The 20027-nt window shown below is 48.8% G+C and overlaps 1 pseudogene; it reads right to left on the bottom strand.

Annotated features, from left to right (window-relative positions):
* Positions 1-12163: 12163 nt before the first annotated feature.
* LOC137812117 (small nucleolar RNA R71) lies at positions 12164-12269 on the bottom strand (annotated as a pseudogene).
* Between the last annotated feature and the right edge of the window lie 7758 nt (positions 12270-20027).

Raw genomic sequence — 20027 nt, 5'->3', positions numbered from 1 at the left:
TTTCCTGAGTCAAAGACCTGTGACTCCTCACCGCTTTCTCCGTCGACTTGCTTATTTGAAAGACCATGTGGACTGCCACAAATGCTCTAGGCGTCTTCAGAGTCTCTTGGATCACCGTCCTCTGCCTACCCCCCTTGCCCGAACTGGCGAGCTTAGCTAGTAAGTCTGCTCGGGCATTCTGCTCTCTGGGCACATGCACCACTTCAAAGGAGACAAAGGAAACCTTCAATTCCTGCACGTACGCTAAGTAAGCCGCCATTTGTGGATTCTTAGCCTGGAACTCGCCTGTTACTTGTCCCGTGACCAACAGCGAGTCACTCTTAGCCATCAGCACCCTAGCTCCCATTTCCTAGGCCAGCAAGATTCCGGCGATCAGCGCCTCATATTCTACTTGATTGTTGCTGGCTTTGAAGGCAAACCTTAGGGACTGTTCAATTAGCACACCGTTGGGCCCTTCTAGGATGACTCCAGCACCGCTACCCTGCTGGTTCGACGACCCGTCCACCGAGAGCACCCAACGAAAGCCATCCACCTCAACTCGCGCTGCCTCCGACGAGAGCTCGACCAGGAAATCGGCGAAAACTTGCCCCTTGATCGGTCCTCGGGGCTCATACTTGATGTCGAACTCCGATAGCTCCACTGCCCATTTCATCATCCTCCCAGCTACATCAGGCTTCTTCAGGACTTTCTGGATGGGCAAGTCGGTCATCACCAGTATTGTAAAACTGTGAAAATAGTGGCGCAACCTCCTCGCCGAAAACACTACAGGCAGTGCACCTTTCTCCAAGGCCTGATACCTCACCTCTGGGCCCTGCAACACCTAGCTGACGAAATAAATAGGCTTCTGAGCCTGGTCTTGGTCTTGGGCGAGCACCGCACTCACCGCCCTCTCAGTCACAGCAAAATACAACCTGAGAGGGGTTCCCACCAACGGTTTGCACAAAACCGGCGGGCTCTCCAGGTACTCTTTAATCTTGATGAAGGCTTCTTCACACTCCCTCGTCCAGGCAAACTTATTGTTTCGTCTTAAACACTGGAAGTACGGATGGCCTTTCTCTCCGCTAGCCGACACGAAACGAGACAGGGCGGCTATCCGACCTGTAAGCTGCTGCACCTCCTTCACGGTAGCCGGACTCCTCATCGCCAAGATGGCAGCACACTTATCAGGATTTGCCTCTATTCCTCTTTTAGTTAAGAGGAACCCCAAGAACTTCCCTGCCTCCACGCCAAAAATGCACTTCTCGGGATTCAGCTTCAACCTGAACTTGGCGATTGTGGTGAACAACTCCTCCAGGTCCGCAACGTGCTTGCTCGTTTCCGGCGAGGTCACGACCATATCATCCACGTACGCTTGCACATTCCTTCCCAGCATTGGTGCAAGTACCCTATCCATCAATCTTTGGTACGTGGCCCCCGCGTTCTTCAGCCCAAAGGGCATCACTTTGTAGTAGTAGCACGATCTCTCGGTCATGAAGGCGGTCTTCTCTTCGTCCATAGGATGCATTTTTATCTGGTTGTACCCCGAGAAGGCATCCAGGAAACTCAGCAACTTGCACCCTGCAGCACTGTCGACCAGGGCATCTATGCTTGGCAAAGGATACGAGTCCTTTGGGCAAGCCTTGTTTAGATCAGTGAAGTCGACGCACATGCGCCACTTCCCATTGCTTTTCTTCACCAGCACGACATTGGCCAACCACTCAGGGTACTGAACTTCCCTGATATGGCCCGCGGCGAGGAGCTTTTGTGTTTCATCCCTGATCGCCTGCCTCCTCTCCTCGTTAAACTTCCTTCTTCTTTGTCGCACTGGTCTGACCTGGTTGTCCATTGCTAGGCGATGACACAAGAGGTCGGGGTCGATTCCCGGCATATCTGAAGCAGACCATGCGAAAGCATCCAGATGTCGCTCTATCACCTTGGCGATCTGGTCTTGGAGTTCAGCCTCCAAAGATCTCCCCAGCTTGAAGACTTTCCCCCCGATCTCCCTCTCGAGCCACTCCTCGACGGGTTTGGGTCGGGTTTCCCTGGCGATTCCTAGTTCCCTCGCTTCCTCTGGGCGGTTCCTCGCCTCTTCTTCCCGATCGGCGTTCTCTTCCCTTGCTTCAGCATCTACCATGACGACATCGCTACCGGCGGTCGCCTCCACCAACGTCAACCTAGGCTTCACACCGGGAGGAGGGGTGGTCGTGATGTAACTTACTGACCTCTTATTTTTCAGGCTATTCTCATAGCACTTCTTTGCTTCCTTCTGGTCAGATTTGATGGTGATCACCACCCCCTCCATAGACGGCAACTTCACCTTCATGTGCCTGGTCGAGGGCACAGCTCCTATTATGTTGAGTGTTGGTCTCCCCAACAGAATGTTATATGCCGAGGGAGCATTCACGACGAGGTACTTGATTTTCTCCGTCCTCGAGCCCGCCTCATATGTGAATGTAGTTCTTAACTCGATGTACCCCCTAACCTCCACCTGGTCACCAGCGAAACCGTATAAGCACCCTCCATAGGGCCTCAGCTGGTCAAGGGGTAATTGCAGCTGTGTGAAAGTCGGCCAGAACATCACATCTGCCGAGCTTCCTTGGTCCACCAGTACCCTGTGAACCTTCCTCCCAGCTGTGACGAGCGAGATAACTATGGGATCGTTGTCATGAGGCACAACGTCCCTGAGATCTTCTCTTGTGAACGTGATGTCCACATCTGGCCAGTGGTCCTCGAACATGTCGACCGTCATCACAGACCTTGCATACTTCTTCCTCTGTGACGCGGTGCATCCACCACCCGAGAAACCTCCTGCGATGGTGTGGATCTCTCCCTGAGTGGGCATCTCGTGCTGCTGAGCCTCACCACCCGCCGGCTGGGAGCTCGACGCGCCCCCCGTCCTCCTGTCCAGCAAGTAATCATTCAGGAAACCACTCTTGACCAGGTCGTCGAGCTGGTATCCCAGTGCCAAACATGAGTCAACGGTATGACCAAAACTCTGGTGGAATTCGCACCAGGCGTTTGGTTTTGGTCCTAACACCTTGTCGCCCACTTTCTCGGGTGCCTTGAGCCTGGCTGCTATATTGGGGATGGCGATCAGATCCGCCAACCCCATGACAAACTTATGCTTTGGCGGGCGATTATACTCCCTGGGGCGCCCTGGGCCCCTGCCCTTGTTTTTCCTTGGATCATAAGGATGGCGAGTCCTCTGATCCCTCTTGGCCGCCACTGTCTCCAGCACCCTCTGTGGCTGGATCCTGGTCTGGGCACGTGGCCTAGCGGGAGCCACGCTCCCATTCTTCTCGGCAACCTCACTCTCATCGGCGATGTGGGCCACCGCAAGTCGCCTAACCTCAGCAAACGTGGCGGGGTGAGCTCTGATCAGTGCCTCACAGAATGGTCCCGGCAGCACGCCCTTTTTGAAGGCGTATACCAGCATCTCCTCGTCTTTCGCAGGCGAGCGGACCATCTGTGCTCCAAAACGATTCAGATAGTCCCTGAGGGACTCTCCCTAGTATTGCCTTATGTCGAACAGGTCGTAAGACACCCTAGGTGGCGCTTTGTTCACAATGTACTGCTCGACGAAAATCTTCGAAAACTGCTGGAAATTGGTTATGTGACCTGTAGGCAGGCTCACAAACCATTCCAGCGCTGTTCCCTGGAGCGTGCTCACAAACATTTTGCAATACACAGCATCCGAGCCTCCTTACAGCATCATCTGCGTGTGGAACGTGGTGAGATGTGCCTCAGGGTCCTCCACGCCGGTGAAAGTAGCCTTCACAGGTACCACGCTCGCAGGGATAGGCGTGTCTGTGATCGCCTGGGGAAAAGGCATAGGGAAAACGCGAGGTGGCGACGACGGTGCGACCTCTTCAGCGACTGGGCGTCCTCTCTGCTCCTGAAGAGCTTGGCACAACTCCTCAGTCACTTTGCTGAGCTCTTCATTCCTGGCCTGAGAGGCGACTAGGTCCTCATGCATCTTTGCTTGCTCTATGCGCGAGGCCTCCACATTCGCCTGCACCGCACGCATGATCTCCATCATCTGTGCCATAGTCATGGCGCCTTCAGCAGCAACTGGCACAACTGGACTGGAACGGTTGCTTCTCATATTTCTCATGAAAACTCAGCAGACCACAAAGTGCGACGAACAAAACCTCCTTCAGCAACGATCGTTCCAGCAATCAACCGGTTAGGAACCCTCAAACTCTCTAAAACCTCCGCAAGCGCAACTGCAACAGCACGCCGATAGATTCGGACGTCGAAAACTTCACGGAAACTTGCAACTTCACCACAAAACCACCGCTTCTCCAGCAAGCACTCGATTCCCTAACCAGAAACGCAATCGAACGGAAAACGCACCGAACAACCGATTGAAAAACGCGCGAATAGCAAGAAACTCCAAGAAAACTGATCGAAAGCTCGAACGAACAGCGGAAAATCTCACACTACCGATTGAAACCCAAACGAACGGCAGAAACCTCGAATTCACCGAACAAAACTCGAATGAACGGTGGGAAATGGTTGCACCAGCACGCAACCACACAGAAACTGCAGAAACTCCAAGAACTCAACGCTGTGGATGGGGACAGGTTTTACACGGCCCCGCGGTGGGCGCCTGATGATCCTGCCTGTTGACCAGGACGCAAGAGCCTTACCTCGTCAAATCTGGATCGACTTTGCGCCGTGCTAGCTTCTGTCCTTCGCCTTGATTCACCTCAAGAACTTGCAAAAGACAGAACGGCGCCGCTGCGGCCGATCGCGCTCCGACGCCCAAGTCAGCGACTGAACCACCAAAATACTAAGAGAAAACTAAGAACTTCAGGAACCGTGCAATGTTCTCTCTCAGCGTACTCAAGTTCTCGCAAGCGTAAAAGAAGTATTCTAAAACGCGCGTACCTCAGAAGTTCGTTAGGATCCCTTATATACCTGTGTGCTTTCTCTCTCCTGACAGTTACAATCTGGACACATGGCTCGCATCCAGCTGTACACGTGTCACCATCTGGAGCATCCTTGACTTGAGCGTCCCCTCTTACTCTTCAGGCTGTTCGACTAAGTTACTTACGCAGGAAGCAACTCAGCGTGTAGCTGCCTTGGAGCGCGATCTCTTCTATGTGGCGAGTACGTGTGCCTTCATACACACCTTCCCTGTGGTCTCGCCGGCCGCCATTATATTATACTTTACTTACTTCACTGTGCATGCTCAGGTAAGATGCTCCCTGTCCTCAACCTCTGGCTAGTTAGGGAATGACCATCTGGCGACTTCGTCCTTTGCTTCAAAAGCTTGGAACAATCTCCGATCGTCTGGTCGCCTGGGTTCACACCTGGCGACTTCAACACAAACTTGGTGACTGCCGGTTTAGGCATGCTAGAGATCAGGGCACGCCAACTTAACGACTGGCGATTACACGAGCCTCCCGACGTCCTTCCTTTCTACCAGCCAGGTGTCCCGTTCGATACGCCTATCTTATTGTTTGCTGCCACGTCATCAATTCCGACTACCTGGGCATCAATTTCAATTAAAGAACTTAATATTGACATGCTAATCAAAATACACGAGAGTGAGAGAGATGAAACTTAATCCTATTTTTCCAATTGAAACAACTAATTCTTTGTCTGTTTTCTGATTGATCATCGCCAACACAACTACTTTCAATACACTTTTAATTGTTTTGTTCTATATATATTTAGCGATTATTGTACTTGATAATTCGCTGTTCCTTGTGGGATCGATATCCGTCCTTAGGGACAATTATTACTTCTGAGTAAGCGATGCACTTGCCGTAAAAAGTTATCAAGTTTTTGGCGTCGTTGCTGGGGAACATGTTTGATTTGTTGAGTATAGTTTCCTAAATATTGTGAATATTTTAATTGTTTTGATTTGTTTTAATTTTGTGTTTATATTTATTATTGTTTTTATTTTGTTTTAATTAGATTTGTTTTGATTTTATTTTTAATTTGCATATTTGCTGTTATTATTTTAATTCTTATATTGATTTTATTTGTTTCTATTTATTTTCAGATTTACTTTGATTTTTCTTTGATTTGGTTTTAATTTATTGTATTTTATTTTACTTTGATTTTATTATATTTTATTATAGTTCTTTTTCTTTAGGTTTAGTTACGTAGTTTTATTTAGGTTTACGTAGTTTCTATTTATTTGTTTTAATTATTTATCATTATTAATTTTAGTTTTTATTTTTACGAAAACTTAGTTTACATAGTATTTAGATGTTTAGATTATATTTGTTTTTCTTTTTTTTTGTTTTAGTTTTATTTTGTTTTATTTCACTCCTGGTATTTATTTGTTAGTTTAAGTATTGTACTGACCCGTCCTCGGGCGTTGACCAAAGTCAAACATACGATGGGACCCACCAAGGGGCTCCCAGGAGAAAAGTGGGTGTGTTGACCGCTTTGGGAGTCGCCAGAGGTGGGCGTCACCAGGTGTGGGCGTCGCCAAGCTTAAGCATCTCCCACCTTCAAGGCGTGACTCGTTGTCCTAAGAGCGTGCTTTGACTCAGATCATGCCACCCCCCCGATACCCACGGGTAGGGAAGACCGTGGAGGGGGCGGCATGGCAAGAGGCCACGGTACGGGCGTGGAGGCCCTGGGCCCCGGTACCTCAGAACAGTAATAAAGAGAAGAGAAAGGTGGCTTCAAGGCCATATTTCCAGTACCAGCAGAGAGTGACCTGACTCACGAAGTACCCACGCCACCTTTGGAGAACCCCTGTGACAGACACGACCCGGGAGAGGGCCAAGTCCCAGGGATAATCTACGTGCATGGTACGAGAGGAAGGCTCCCAGGGCGAGTGACTAGAGGCTGGGGCGCATGAGTTGGCACCCAGGTAGTCACCCCCTACGCCGGATTCACTTCGAGGAGGGAACACTTACGCGCTGGGATTTCCCTAAGTTGGGTTACAGCGTCGTAAGGCCTTCCACGTGCAATTGCACTTAAGTCATAAGTGACACGTGGCAGTAGCACTGAAACCAAAGGTATATAAGCTTTTCTGAAAGCTTAGTTAGGTACGTTTTTACGTTTTGACATTCTTACACACACTCGAGTCATTTGTGAGCTTACACACTATACGCACGAGTGATTCGAGCACCAGAGAGAAGTCTGTTAGAATACAGTTACGCGCCTTCAGAGCACCACAATTGCGGTGTTCTGATACGGAGGTGCATAGTGTTTTCTGCCTACTAACTTGAGCGTCGGAGTGCAAACGACCGGTAGGGCGCCCTTTTCTCTTCTCTGTTTCAGGTACTCGCAGCGGTGTAGGGTGAAGATATGGAAACAAGAACGAGGGAGTCTTTGATACGCGAGTCGCAGCTACGCACCAACCACAATCTGGTCAACCGGCAGGAACATTTGGCGCCCACCGTGGGGCCAATTTAAAACATCAGTCCCACCACAAGTTGTTGGAGGTTGAGTAGCAGATTTTGAGAAAGCTTTCCAAGAATCTTTCTAGATTCACCGTCTATCTTGAAGTTTACGCAGTTTCACCGATTGTTCTCGGTCTCACATAGTTTTCACCGTTCATCTTTGAAGTTTCGCTGAGTTCCACCGTTTGTTCGTGTTTTTGCTCAGTTTCACCGATTGTTTTCTAGTTTGGCTCAGTTTCTACCGATTCTTTTCGGTCTTGATCAGTTCCAACCGTTCGTTTCCCAGTTTTCCTGAGCTTCTACCGTTCGTTTGCGTTTCCGTTCGGTTTTCACCGGAGGATTTTATAGAATCACCGTCACAGTTCAAAGTTCTTCAAGAAACTGCAAGAAATGAGGACAACAAGGCAAAGTTCGACGCGCGTTGAGAGTGATGACATGACCATGCACCAGGTAATGGAGATGATGCAAGGCCTGCAGGAAGCGATGGTGGCATCAAAGGCTGAGCAAGAACGTATACAGGTGTATCTGGCGGCGTCGCAGGCAAGGAATGAAGAGTTATGTCGCGTGACCGAGGAGTTGCGCCGCGGGTTGCGCAACCACCCTGGGATTCATGAAATGGAGGATCGCAAATGTTTCACGCCACCCAGGGAGTTCTCCACGCCGTTCTCATAGTCGATCATGGAGGCGGTGATCCCTCACACGTTCGTGGGTCCCAAGGTGACATTCACGGGGATGGAAGACCCCGAGGCACACCTCACTGCGTTCCACACGCAGATGATGCTAGTAGATGGCTCCGACGTCGTGAGGTGCAAGCTCTTTATGAGCACGTTGACAGGAATGGCCATGGATTGGTATAACAGCCTTCCAGACAGCCACATCACTTCCTTCGCACAACTCTCACAGCTGTTCCGCAAACAGTACATAGCGAACCGGGCTCCTCCACCGGTATCGTATGATCTATTTGACGTGAAGCAGTATCAAGGCAAGACCTTGAAAGAGTATATCAACCGCTTCGGGGCGCAGGTGATGAAGGTTGGCACCACGGAGGAACCGATGATTGTTTATGCGTTCAGGAAGGGGATGTGCCCTGGACCTTTCTGTGAATCAATCATCCGAAGCCGCCCCCGAACCTTTACAGAAAAGAGGCGTCACGGGGTGGAGCACATTGCAACAAAGGGCGAGGTGTGTGAGAAGCGTACGAGTGTTGCACCAGCACGCCCAAGAGCGTCGTCCCGTGCACAGCCCGCCAGGGTGAACAGCCCAAGAATGCATCCAAGAAGCTCAGCATTTTGCAGCCCGAGGCGCTGTCCACTAGCGCGTCGATGCTGGGCAAAGGATACGAATCCTTAGGGCACGCCTTATTCAAATCTGTGAAGTCTACGCACATCCTCCACTTCCCATTTGCCTTCTTCATTAAGACCACATTGGCCAGCCACTCAGGGTACTGAATCTCCCTGATGTGTCCAGCGATCAACAGCTTCTTAGTCTCTTCCTGTATCACGAGGCGCCTCTCCTCATTGAACTTCCTCCTCCTTTGACGCACTGGGCGGACGTTGGAGTCCATAGTGATATGGTGGCACAGAAAGTCGGGGTCGATGCCTGGCATGTCCGAGGCGGACCATGCGAATGCATCCAAATGACACGAGATTACTGTTGCCACCTCATCCTGCTCCTCTTAGCTCAGCAGTCACCCCAGCTTGAAGATCTTACCCCCAATTTGCCTCTCAATCACGTTCTCCACAGGCTCGGGTCGCCTATCTCGAGCGCTCTTTGCGTGAGACTCACTTACGTGGCCTTCTCTTCTAGGCGTCGCCTCAGCGAGCACTTCCTCCGTGGGCGTGGCGTCATCGGATACTTCTTCCATGGTCGAGGCCTCCCCGGATACTTCCTCCATGGGCGAGGCCTCCCCATATGCTCCTTCTAAGGGTGAAGCCTCCCTGGGCGCTTCCTCCGCAGGCATGACCTCGGCAGGCGTCTCCCCCGCGAGTACCGCCTCCTCCAAAGGCTCCACCTCCATAGGCGTATTTGCAATGGGCGGGCATTCCATCACCATAACCACTCCTCTTTTTGTTTTTAGGCTATTCTCATAGCACTTCCGGGCCTCCTCCTGATCTGACTTGATCACGATCACCCGGCCACTAAGATCTGGCAACTTCATCTTCATGTGGAGCGTGGAAGCCACTGCCCTTAGCCTATTCAACGCAGGCCTTCCCAACAAAATGTTGTAGGCTGAATTGGCGTTCACAACTAGGTATCGGATGCTCTCGGTACGTGACGTCGTTCCATCTGTAAACGTCGTCCTCAGTTCCAGGTAGCCACGTACCTCCACTTGGTCCCCTGCGAACCCATACAGACATCCCGTGTATGGCCTCAGCAGATTAGGGGACAACTACAACTTGTTGAATGTGGACCAGAACATGACGTCTGTGGAGCTACCCTGGTCCACGAGGACTCGGTGCACCCTTCTCCCAACGGTGACGACCGAAATGACCACAGGGTCATTATCATCGGGGACGACATCACGTAGGTCAGCCTTCGTAAACACAAGGTCTGCTTCCCACGGGTCATCCATTCCTTCTCCAGCTACTGAGTTCACCGAGCGCACATACCTCTTGCGTTGAGAGGCGGTGCATCCTCCTCCTAAGAAGCCACCAGAAATGGTGTGCACTTCCCCATGGATCGGCATCTCGTGTGCCTGATCCTCTTCTGGTACCGCCAGGGCCGCGGCCGTAGAAGACCCAGCCAAATAGTCCTTCAGGAACCCACTCTTTACCAACTAGTCCAACTGATGGCCCAGCGCCAAGCAGTTGTTGATGTGATGCCCGAACGCCTGATGGAACTCGCACCACGCGTCCTTGTGAGGTCCCAGCACTTTGTCAGTCTTCGCTGGGGCCCTCAGCCTGTCTGCTATGTTAGGCACGGCGATTAGATCTTTTAAATCCACCACAAAGTTATGCCTTAACAGCCTATTCTCCTCCCTCGCCGGCCTATTCCCCTCCGATCGCCCCCTCGCCTGGGGCCTCCCCGCCTCAGACGGGCGCTTCCTCTCTTGACCCTTCCTTCGGGGGTTGACCAAAGTCAAACATACGATGGGACCCACCAAGGGGCTCCCAGGAGGAAAGTGAGTGTGTTGACTGCTTTGGGCGTCGCCAGAGGTGGGCGTCGCCAAGCTTAAGCGTCTCCCACCTTCAAGGCGTGACTCGTTGTCTTAAAAGCGTGCTTTGGCCCAGATGATGCCACCCCCCGATACCCACGGGTAGGGAAGACCGTGGAGGGGGCAGCATGGTAAGAGGCCACAGTACGGGCGTGGAGGCCTCGAGCCCCGATACCTCAGAACAGTAATAAAGAGAAGAGAAAGGTGGCTTCAAGGACATATTTCCAGTACCAGCAGGGAGTGACCGGACTCGCGAAGTACCCACGCCACCTTTGGAAAACCCCTGGGACAAACACGACCCGGGAGAGGGCTAAGTCCCAGGGATAATCTACGTGCGTGGTACAAGAGGAAGGCTGAGATACTCTCAGGGCGAGTGACTAGAGGCTGGGGCACATGAGTTGGCACCCAGGTAGTCACCCCCTATGCTGGATGCACTTCAAGGAGGGAAGACTTACGCGCTGGGGTTTCCCTAAGTTGGGTTACAGCGTCGTAAGGCCTTCCACGTGGAATTGCACTTAAGTCATAAGTGACACGTGGTAGTAGCACTGAAACCCAAGGTATATAAGCTTACGTTCTAACATTCTTACACACACTCGAGTCATTTGTGAGCTTACACACTATACGCACGAGTGATTCGAGCACCAGAGAGAAGTCTGTTAGAATACAGTTACGCGCCTTCAGAGCACCAGAGAGAAGTCTGTTAGAATACAGTTACGCGCCTTCAGAGCACCATAGTTGCGGTGTTCCGATACGGAGGTGCATAGTGTTTTCTGCCTACTAACTTGAGCGTCAGAGTGCCAACGGCCGCTAGGGCGCCCTTTGCTCTTCTTTGTTTCAGGTACTCCCAACGGTGTAGGGTGAAGATCTGGAATCATGAACGAGGGAGTCTTTGATACGCGAGTCACAGCTACGCACCAACCACAATCTGGTCAACCGGCAGGAACAAGTATGTTATTCTGAAGTTTTTATTTATTTTTGTTTTTTATTTTTTATTTATTCACTTTTTTACTGTTTTATTTTATTTTTGTCTTTAGTTTTAGTTTACGTAAGTTGTTATCTCTATTTTTTCTTCTGAATATTTTTGTTATTTTTTTTCTCTTAGAGTCATTTTAGTGTTTTATTTAATATTTAATATTTTTTTAATTGTTTTATTTATTTTATTTTGAAGATTTGTTTTTATTTTATCTTTAAATTAATTTTATTTTTTTAAAAAAAGAAAAAAATACTCTGTTTTTTTCCACTAGTACTTTTCAGGAAAGTAACATGACAGAAAATCAAGCACCACCTCCTAAGAGGACACTTGGAGATTATGTTAGGTATCAAGGGCCAAGACATTTTTCTAGTATTGCAATACCTGCTACCGCCAAGGCCTTGGAAATAAAACCCGCTTTTCTCACTCTCATCATTACCCATCAATTCAAAGCAATGGATCATGAGGATCCATGTTCACATTTGTCTACATTCTATGAATTGGTGGGAACAATGGGCTTTCAATCAGGTGATCTTGAAAATGTTTATATGCGCTTGTTTTCTTTGTCATTGGTAGGAAAGACTAAGGATTGGCTCAGATCACTTCCAAATTAGAGTCTCACTAATTGAAAGGATGTAGAGGAAAAATTTCTGCAAAGATTTTTTCCAATTTCTCGTTACATCAAACCAAAGTCTGAAATTTCTGTGTTCAGACAAGGAGCAGATGAATCATTCTGTGAGACATAGGAAAGATTTAAAATGATACTTTGAAAATGCCCAAATCATGGGTTTGAAGATATTGTTCAACTGAGCATATTTCTCACCGGTCTCAGATCTGACATAAAGATGCTCCTAGATGCTGCAGCTGGCGGCACAATGATGGCTCTTGATGTAGAACAAGCGACAAGGATTATTGCTGCATTGGCATCAACTGATTATCAATCCCAACATGATAGACAAAATACTCAGAAGGAAGGGTTGTTAGAAGATGCACTCTTGGCTCAAAATAAAATTCTGACACAACAGATTGAGCAACTAACCGCCCAAATGGATAAATTGCCCCAACATTTTTATGTTGTTCATTCACCTCAAAGCCAGAGTCAATCAATCAGGTGTGATTTTTGTGGAGGTGATCATCCTAATGGTCACTGTTCTTATCAGAACAATTCTCCTGAAGCTGAGGATCCATCCATGCTTGAAAAAATGAGTAAAGTTGAAGACGCCCTAACAAAGCTTGTGATAATGGAAGAAATATAGCATGGCAACGATTAGGAATATAGAGATCCAGATGGAAAAAGTGGCCAAACAATTTGAAGAAATACAAAGTGGTCAGTTTTCAGTTGACAGCCAAACCAACCCAAAAGAGCATTGCGATAATGTAGTAACTGAAAAAGAAGATGAGACTGAGGAGTTAGAGAGAAGTGAGGAAGAAAAAAGTGAAAATAATGAGAGAGGTGTTCTTGAAAAAGATTTATCATATCCTCATCCTCCTTCAAGAAAAGAGAAGGAAAGAAAATTCTTCGATAAATTGCTCCCTAAAAATTATTTTGCAGGAAATTTGAAGCAAGATTCAACATTTGAAAGATTTCAAAAGAATAGGAGCTATATTGAAGAATGAAATATAGAGCTGGAGGATAGATACAGTGTGATTATTCGAAAAGGCCTGCCTAAAAAATTCAAGGATCCAGGGAGTTTTAACCTTCCCGTGTCTATAGGTGCTTTATTTGTATACAATGCTTTATTGGATTAGGGAGAAAGCGTAAATATAATTCCTTTGGCAATACTGAAGAAAATAGCTGATTTGGAAATTAAACCCACCAAGATGATCTTAAAGTTAGTTGATCAAGTAACCAAGTATCCATATGGTGTGGTTGACGATGTTCTCGTCATGATGGATAAATTCACATTCCCTGTGGATTTTGTTGTGATGGACATGAAAGAAGATGAGGAGGTTCCCTTAATACTTGGAAGACCCTTTATGAAGACCGTTAGAATCATAGTTGATGTTGACAAAGGAGAACTTCAAGTTAGAACTCAAGATGAGGAGGTAACTTTAAATCTTTTTTATGGTCTTAAAAATTTTAATGCAGGGGAAGAATTTGTACAAAAGGATGGAACAAAGGGAGTTTTTCACCTTGAAATAAACAGGCGTCAAGCTAGATGACGTTAAACGAGCGCTTACTGGGAGGCAACCCAATCCACATTTTAGTTTTATGTTGTTACCTTTGTTGATTTTATTTTTCAAAAAAAGTAAAAATTAAATAATATATAAAAAAATCCTATATGCCTCCTAATCATTTTGCAGGTTATGTATTTTTACCTGGGGACAGGTTCTATTATTCAGGGGGCAGATCCATCAAATGAAGCAAGACTGTAGATAAAGATTTTAACAAAAAGTTGTGTACCGCCCAGGTAGTCGGAAGTGATGACGTGGCAGCGAGCTATTATGTAGGCGTGTTAAGCATGGCTCATGGCTGGCAGAAGGGAAGGAAGTCGGGGGGCTCGTGTAGTCGCCAGTCCTTAAATTGGCGTGCTCCAATCTCTAGCATACCTAAACCGGCGGTCACCGGGTTTGAGATGAAATCGCCGAATGCGAACCTAGGCGACCAAGTGATTAGAGATCGTCGAAAGAAGGACATCGCCGAAGGATCAGTGAAGCTTGTTCCAGGCTTTCGAAGCAGAGGATGAAGCCATCAGATAGTCATTCCCTAGCTAGCCAGAGGTTGAGGTCGGGGAACAGCTTACCCGAACATGCACGATGAAGCAAGTGAAGTAGATCATGAAGGCGGTCGGCGAGACCACAGGGAAGGTGTGTATGAAGGCACCCGTACTCGCCACGCAGAAGAGATCACGCTCCAAGGCAGCTATACACCGAGTTACTCCTTGCATGGATAACTTAGTCGAATAAGCCTGAAGAGTAAGAAGTAACGCCCAAGTCAAGGATGCTCCAGATGGTGACACGTGTACAGCTGGATGCGAGCCATGTGTCCAGATGTGTAACTGTCAGGAGAGAGAAAGTGCACAGGTATATAAGAGATTCTAACGAACTTCTGAGGTACGCGCGTTTTAGATTACTTCTTTTACGCTTGCGAGAACTTGAGTACGCTGAGAGAGAATTTTGTACGGTTCCAGAGAGTTCTTGAGTTTTCTCTTAGTATTTGGTGGTTCAGTCGCTGACTTGGGCGTCGGAGCGTGATCGGCCGCAGCGGCACCGTTCTGTCTTTTTGCAGGTTCTTGAGGTGAATCAGAGCGAAATACGGAAGCTAACACGGCGCAGAGTCGATCCAGATCTGACGAGGCAAGGCTTTTGCGTCTTGGTCAACAGGTAGGATCAAGTTGGATGACTTCTTAAGAAGAGAGGATTGAGAAAAAATATGGTTTTATCTTTCTAATTCTCTTTTCTTTTCAGTTATTTGAATTTTGTCTTATTTTATTTATTTTATAGGTTATTTTGTTTTCTGTTTATTTGCTTATTTGTTTAGTTTGTTTTTATTGCTTATTTTGAATAAATTTCTTGTTTTGTTAGTTTGTTAGTTTTAAGTCTTGAATTATCTTTCTTGAATAAAAAAGAGAAAGAGAAACAAAAAAAAATCATGAAAATCATGAAAAGTCAGAAAGGAAATGAGGAAAAAGGTGACATCGAAAGAAAGTGTGAATTAGAAAACATATATGTTCTTTGTAATTGAACTGTAGGGATGTTCTTCTTCTTTAAGATGTGCATTTTGTTATCTAAGAAAAACCAATATTTTTTTTGGAAGCTCAACCTCATTACAACCTTGGAAAAGACCTCAAGATTCATGTTTCTAATATGTTTGTGATTTGAAGATGAAATGAAAAGCAACCGTGATTTGTTATGATTCAATGAAAATAGAAAGAAACACTCACCTGTGAGTATATGATAAGATATTCCTTGATGAATTGTCATTTGTTTGTTTTGATTTGATCCTGGAAGTTGATTGTGTCTATATTTTTCTATATTTGAATTTGGAAGCATCATAAGTTTCTAATTTGATCTGTTGAGCCTCTCCATGGACGATACAGCCCCATTAGACAAGCCTCTCCATGGGTGTAGGCATCGACGCGTAACGGGTATAGTACAACCAAAACAACTGAAGCACGTGAAGTCAAAGGACGAAAGTGAAACCACACAGGCGAAATTCTATATCGCAAAGTCACGAAGGTAATCATGCAAGAACTCAAAGTTGTCACGAAAGTACAGACAATCCAAAGAATTACAAGTTTATCAAAGAAGGTTAAAACAAGTGTAAAGGGGTAAAAGTGGTGATCGAGGGTGGCGGTTCAATCGTCCGTTTCCAGGGGCACGACTTTTCCATCAACAATGTGGTGAGTAGAATTGCAATTGGAAATGTCGATCCCCGGATTCATGCAGACAGCTTGGGCCAGAGCCTCCTGGAATCCCTCCTCGAAAGTGCCCGCCATGTCCTGGATGAGGGTCTTTTTGTCCTTCTCTAGCTCCTCAATGGTGGCATCCCCAGAAGCTACCTGCTTCTCCAAAGCCTCATTCTCCACACGAAGTCGACTGACCTCGACCTGCAGTTTGTCGTAGTCAACCTGGAGAAGGCCCATAGCTTTGGCCTGGGTAGCCCTTTCCCCCTACATCCGCTCCCTTTCGTCAGCCTGCTCACAGCAACGGTCCTTCAAGTCCTTTTGAACTTCCTGGTCAGCTTCGACTAAGTCTTGGAGGCTCGTTATCTGAACTTGGAGGGCGACTTCCCGAGTGTAGAAGTTAGCCTGGAACGCCATCGCCTCCGCCAGTTGTTTTTCAGCCTTTTCCTTGGCTTCTTGAGCCTGCTTCAGAGCGTTTTGGTAGGCCTCGTTTTGGCATTCCAGGGTTTTCTTTTCCTCCTCCAGGGCAGCTACCTTTGTTTCCAAGGCCTGGAGGGTTTGAGTCTGCAGAACAACGTTTCTGGCCTGGGCGCGCCATTCAAGGGCCACCGCCAAGAAGGCCCCCAAGTAGAAAGGCATGCCCTCCTTCCTGTCGGAGCCCTCTGGCATTGTTCCGCCACTGAAGCCCCTCATCAGATGCATGATTGGGGGAGGGGTGGCGATAAAATCAGGGGCGGCAGCGACGGAGGCAGGCGAAGCAGAGACCTCTGCCGGTGGTGGAGGTGGAGCAGACTCGGCGCCTTCGCCTACATCTTCTTGGACAGTTGTGGGGGGAAGGGAGGTAGCGCTTGGAGGGTTGTCCCTGAAAGAGTCCTCTCCCTGGGGCGACGCCTCTGGTAGGAGGGGAACCCTGGCAGATTTCCTCCTCTTGAAGGGCGCCACGCCATCCGAGTCTTCATCGTTGGATATGATCTCCAAGACCCATTTCCCTTTGTCGAGGGGAGTTGGGGTCGGCGATGAGGCCACGACCAGAGGAACGGCGGCAATGGGCAGAGGAGAGCCAGGAGTCTGAAGCGCCACAGGGCTATGTGGGGACGGTGAAGATGAGCCTAGTGAGGCTTCGGTAGTAGTCGGTGGTGGCAGAGGCAGGGTTGATGGGGGGTTCAGGTCAGCAGCGGGGGCGGAAGAGGCGCCCGCTTTGGCAGCACGGGCGTCCTTTATCGCCTTCGCCAGCATCATCCTTTTGGAAGCGCCCATCACTGATCCTACATTCAGATAAGCCAAGCAGCAAAAGTCAAAACCAAAGCAATTATGCAAAATCACAAAACGCGTAGAAACGAGAGACACAAATCGCATGGTACAATGGAAGACAGGTGAAAGAGGCCAGAGGAACAAACAGCTGGTAGTAAGGTACAGATAATGCAAGATGATAAGGGGAGGGTCTCCATACCAAAGTATGTAGTCAGGGCGTGAGCGTTGTATTCGCTCGCGATGAGCTTCAATGCATCAAAGACGATCCCCAGGCCAGCCAAGGCCTTGCACACCTCCCTGTCAGCAGGGGATAGCTCATCTAGGGTTTTGGCCCTGAGCAGTTTAGGGTGCTCCGTCCAGTATAAGGGAAAGTCGTCTAAGGCCGTGGGGTCGTGCTTGGCGCTGCACACCCTAAAGAATTTCCCTTTCCAGTTCTTATAGGATTCTGGAAGAGGGAGAGGATGATCCTGCCCGCGATGCCGGAGAAGCTCACCCAAAAGCTTTTCCCCTGTTTCTTCACTTCGAAGAAATGCAAGAAAACATCCACGGAAGGAAGGATGCCCAGGTGCCCGCAGAGAATTTGGAAGCCCCTTACGAATGCCCAGCTGTTGCGATGGAGCTGGGCGGTGGCTGTGTTAATTTCAATAAGGAGTTCCCTCTCAAAGGGTGTGAAGGGGAGGTGCACCCCAACGCGTTTAAACACCGTCTGGTACATAAAGAAGAAGGGACTCCCCTTTCTCGGTCTGTCATCCACACACAGGTTCCCCCGGTCGGCCAGGACGAACGGAGATGTGCGCGTCGTGAGTGCGGCAGAAGGCATTAAAGTTATACAAGTGGGGGTCCCCGCGGTGATTCTCCAGGTCCTGAAAGGATGTCAGGCTGGTGCACTCGTTCAAAAGCTCGTCGGGGGCCCAGGTATAGAAAGCTTTATAATTGGACTTGGGGGTCTTGGGAGGAGAACCAGACTTAGCGTTCGGGCGCGTCATGGTGTGAATAAATAGCTGGAGAAAGAAGAAAGGAAAAAAGGTTTTAACAAAGCGAAGCCAAGACAGAAAAGGGGGTAAAACCCCAGGAAATACTACCCACGCGAGAAGACCCAGAAAGAAGGAGAAGGGAACAGAGAAGAACGGAGGAGCGGAAGAACACAGTAATGTGTAAACATAAACAGTCCCAGGCAGTTCAATATACAGTGATGCAATGCGACGAAGAAGAACAGTCGTGAAGACGTAAAAATCATACCTTTGATGTCGAAGTGGGGGAGGAAGGAAAGCACGAAGGAGAGAGCAAAGGTTGCAGAGAGAGGCTTGAAGGCGATGAACAGTGCGGAGATGCAGAGAGAATGGATGTAACAGTGGTGTGAGCACGGGGTTTGGGGTAACTTAAACGTTACACTTGCAACCCAAGAGGCGCTAATCAGGAGCCGTTTGATCGTGCCGCGTGTCAAAGGATTAAGCGCCCAAGAGAAGCGCAAAGGACCCCAGAGGCTGGCCGTGCGATGAGCCACGTGGCGCGCGATTAAGCGTGGCCCAAAAGGCGTTTCTCCCCGCTTCAGAGGATGTCCAATCAACCATTAAGAGTGCCCCTATGGTTCAGAGAGTGTCACGTCAATAATTCGAGAATTGTTGAGTCAGCAGGGAATGACACGTCATCAGGGTGACACGTGGACGGCGTGGGCGAGGCCTTAGTCTTTGCGCTGAAGACAAGTCTTCGGCTTAAGACTGGGGGGCTTGTGTACCGTCCCGTATCCGGGCGTTGACAAAGTCAAGGTCAAAGTCAACTCCTAGAGTCAAAGTCAACACAAGGCGTCGCCTAGGTGGAGAGACGCCAAGTTCCAGCGTCGGCAAGAGGAAGCGTCGCCAAGGCAAGGCGTCGCCTAGGTGAAGGCGTCGCCCAACCAGGGCGTCGCCAAGATCAAATATCACAAAAGCAAGGTGACCACAGCGCCACTCCCCGACACCCATGGGTAGGAAAGACCATGGAGGGGGCGACGCCGTGAGAAGGCCTCAGACCCTTGATAACCAGGGGATTGTGATAAAGAGAAGGAAAAGGTGGCTTCAAGGCCATAGTAATAGCACCAGTATAGGGCAGCCTGACTCGTGAAGTACCCCTGCCGCCTCAGAGACGCCTTTGGGACAGATACGACTCAAGGGGAGGGTCACGCCCAGGGTAGCCAGGTGCAGGGTACGAGAGGAAGGCAGATACGCTCTCAAAGTGAGTGACTAGATGATTGGGGGCATGAGTTGGCACCCAAAAAGTCACCCCTTGCGCAGTAGCACTCCCAAGCAGGAGGACTCACACGTAGAAACGTCCCCAGATGGGCAGAAGCGTCCCCAGATGGGGTCACGGCGCTGTGAGGCCCTCCACATGTACGACAGCCAGGTCAAAATAGAAACACCATTCAGTCAGGTACCAGGTAATTAAAGTCATTCAATGTAGTTTCTGTTTCGAGCGTTTAAAGTACTATAAAGGCTCCCAAGCGTTTCAACGTCTTAAATGCGCTACGTTTTCTAATTAGACGCGTTAATTAAGTGCGTTACGTTTTATGATTAAAAGCGCTTTAAGGCGCTTTAAATGCTTGGGTAGTTTAAATAGCGCGGGGAATGTTGGAAACAGGGTTGGAACTTTTGGCAAATTTCCCAGAAACTCTCTAGTTGCTTGCTCGAGCCTTGAGGTTACGCACAAGGGACTAGGGAACGATTTTTGCTAGGAGGAGAAATATACACTATACACAGTTTCCTTTATTGCCACCTTCAGAGTGCCACACGGTGCTCCGATACGGAGGTGCATAGTTTTGGTGTTTCTTGCTGGCTGACTTGAGCGTCGGAGTGCAAACGGCCGCTAGGGCGCCCTTTTGTGCTTCTTCTTTGCAGGAATCCACAGGTAACCAGTGGGAAGGAGTCCCTAGCTGACGGTTGAGGTCGCGCACGAAGACGTCCCAGGTCAACCGGACG

This window comes from Phaseolus vulgaris, chromosome 11 (genome assembly GCF_051622355.1).
Source record: "Phaseolus vulgaris cultivar YP4 chromosome 11, ASM5162235v1, whole genome shotgun sequence".
NCBI lineage: Eukaryota > Viridiplantae > Streptophyta > Magnoliopsida > Fabales > Fabaceae > Phaseolus > Phaseolus vulgaris.
The sequence above is the reverse complement of the archived record's forward strand: the minus strand, read 5'-3'. Positions and strand labels throughout refer to the sequence as shown.